Source organism: Pseudonaja textilis, chromosome 1 (assembly GCF_049901715.1).
Source record: "Pseudonaja textilis isolate UNSWEBS1 chromosome 1, rPseTex1.2, whole genome shotgun sequence".
Lineage (NCBI taxonomy): Eukaryota > Metazoa > Chordata > Lepidosauria > Squamata > Elapidae > Pseudonaja > Pseudonaja textilis.
Genome location: NC_141990.1, coordinates 314,842,914 through 314,846,314, shown reverse-complemented (window position 1 = coordinate 314,846,314; position 3,401 = coordinate 314,842,914).

Sequence of the window (3,401 nt, the reverse complement as noted above, 5' to 3'; positions counted from 1 at the left end):
GCCTGGCCTCATTGTCTTTACTGCCCCATGCCTATGTACATGGGTTATAATATTTATTACAAAAAGGTCACAATTCAGAGTAAATGTTTTCATTGGCTCTTTCGCCCCAGTTCGAATCCTATCAGAAATTAAGGATTTTTTTTTATCACATTCTGCAACACTGAACTGCGCATGCCAATTTATTTGAATGAGATGAGATTTTTAGCTCTTTGTAACCATTTGGTTTTGCCACCTTGAACTCTGGTCCCCTGTCAAACTGGTCCCCATCTGAAACTCTAAAATTAGGAGCAAGTTCCGTTGCCAGTTGTACTAATGATTGCAATCTTTTGTGTTAGAACGGGGGTATCAAACTTGTGGGCCAGATGCACCACATGCCGGCCATGCCCATCCCCGTTTTAGCGAAGGGGGGGGGAAATGATACGTCACATGATAACACCTGCCTACTACGCAAGCTTAACACCGCTGTGTTAGGAGAACTGCTCACTCTTTTTCTTTTTGATAATTTAGTATTGACTAGTCCAGGGGTCTGCAACCTGTGGCTCTGGAGCCACATGTGGCTCTTTTGATCCTCTGTTGCGGCTCCCTGTTGGCTGATCCCACTGGCTGGCCCCTCCCCCTCCCTCCTCGTCACTCCTTGCCTGGCCTGAGAAGGTAAGAGTGATGGTGGGGAATGGAGACTCACTCATATTCCAGAGCAGGAGGTGACTGAGTGGAAGTGAGTGACATCGAGTTGGCCACGCCCACCCAGTCCCATCGGTTGTTAAATTATTGGCTCCCAGTGTTTTCTGTGGGAAATGGGTCCAAATGACTCTGAGTGTTTTAAGGTTGCAGACCTCTGGACTAGTCAGAAGCAGGAAGTTCCTTTATCTCTTGACCACTAAATTTACTCAAGCCTTTTATGGGGATGGATTTTGTCTGAAGACATCTGAATATCAAAAGCTGTGCCTGCTAGATTATGTTATCTTCACCCCTGTCGACATACTCAAAGTCCAAATATATTGTGATTTTAAAAGGTTTGTATCTCTTAATATTTTGTCTTTGGTAGGAATAGAGAAAGCAACACAGAAAGAAGGCTTTGTTTCATCTCTGAGGCAGGCATGAACAATTTTAGATGCCTAGAGATAATTCCAAATTCCTACTCTTCTAAAATGCAAGAAAAGTAGGATGTTTAATATGATCCAAAACATGCTTCAGTTGTCATAGACGAAATTAATACAATACAGTACAATATTTGATTAAATTTGTTAGAAGTATTTCTGTCAATATTTTTTCTTGGCAATGGAATGATAAACATGGAACTACACACCTGAAAGGCATATGTTGGAAAGTATGAACTTATTAAACTGTTTCTGTCTGGCACTGGCACATGGGGACCCTGTTTGGATAGGGCCTTCTAAACCAGGGGTCGCCAACCTTTTGGACCTCAGGGACCACCAAACTCATAATTTTAAATCCTGGGGACCACTAGTATGAATTTTGACTGATGGTGGCTTGCTGACATTGGTGGGAGAGAGAGAGAGATCGATCTGATCTAACCTCTCTCCCTCCCCCCCCTCATGACCACATACACAAACACAGAGGCAGGGGTGGGATTCAAATTTCTTAATCGCTTCTTGGGTGTGGCCTAATTTGTGGGTGTGACTTGCTGATCATGTGACTGGCTGGGCATGGCTTGTATGTAAATATAAATATGTAAATATTGAATTTTTTTATTAAAAAAGAGCAACTTTTACTCAAAATTAGGCAAAGCAGGCAGGCAAATTGAGTTACTCACAGAATCACAGATTCACTTAGAGATCTGTGTTTCCGCCATTGCCTATCTGAGTCTGCAACTGAATAATAGAACCTTCAGTCCTAAGGGAGATTTGGCTCTTCTTAAAAGCAGAGCCGAAGATCTAAAGATTAGGTAGAAAGCAAGAAATCTGATGATTTCCTGCCTTCTAGCTGGATCTCTATCTAAATCTCCTGGCATAGCAGAACAGCTGATGGTCGGGGAAAAAAAAAGGAAAAATAGCAACTTAGCAGGCAAATTTGCCAGGTAAGGAGTGAATGGACGGGGAAGGTTCCAGTGGGCCATGTGGGCAGTACAGCCTTGTGTTCCTGCACAACCTAGATTAATGCTTTGGGGGTGACATTTCTCTGCAGACCACCAAAATTTTCTTGCCGCCCAACAGTGGGCCGTAGCCCACCAGTTGGTGACCACTGTTCTAAACCACACAGCACTATGGTAGAAGCTGTATCTTATTCCCAATAGGATTTTCTTTTTTGTTTTATGAAATAAGTATACAGAAGCAACTGGCTGCTATTATTGAAGAGATGTTGCTTGAGCTCTTTGAGTTCTTCCGTCATTTTAAATAGGAATAGGCAGTCCATGGGCTCTAGATGATGCAGCACCATGAGATTGGGTTGCTGAATTTTGGCAAGTTGTCTTAAGCTTTCGAGGGATCCTTGTGCAATTGCAATAGCACTTAGACTTACATACCACTTCACAGTGCTTTACAGTCCTCTCTAAGTGGTTTACAGAGTCAGCCTATTGCCCCCAACAATCTGCGCCCTCATTTTACCCGCCTCACAAGGATGGTGGCTGAGTCAACCTTGAGCCTGGTGAGATTCGAACTGCTAAACTGCAGTCAGCTGGCAGTTAGCAGAAATAGCCTGCAGTACTGCATTCTGACCACTGCGCCACCACAGCTCATGCCCGCCTTTAATTCACCTCCAGACCCCAAAATAGGTTTAAAATGTCCGTCATTGATTCAGAGTCCTGGTCACATCAGAGTAAACCATCAAATAGCCTTCAAAAAGTTGGCAATCTATGTTGTGGCCTTACTTTCAAGTATTGCCTTCTCTTCTTCAAAAGCGCCAGAATCTTCAACTGAGCTAATTAAAATGCCTTTCACAGGGAGCCTCATATTCTAGTACTCCAGTCAGGAAGCCACAAGAACATATAGTGACTAGATAATGAGCAGATCGTGAACCTCCTATACATATTACTTAACATCTAGGTGAGCATCAGGAGCCTAGAATATTTAAATGTAAAGATTTTAAGAAGTCATAGCCGTATGGGTTTGGAGTATTTTGTGTCTGTATTACATATTCCGTGCTTGATTCCTTCACACAAGCCACCAATAACTTTGAGAAATAAGCTAAAATATAACAGTAAAACATGTACGTTTAGTAATATCACAAATTATTTTTCTCTCCTATGTTGAGGATAAATTTCCCAATAGGTGAATCAATGCAAATAGCTTTTTCTTCTGCCTTAGCGTGAAACGGTTGAGGGGGTGTCCATCTTCAATAAGACCCAGATTCAAGGCAATGGAGTATCTGGGAGTTACAAGCGTCTGCACACAATGAAAGAGAAAAAACACGCCTAGAGCAAATTAACAGGTCTGGAGAAAAGA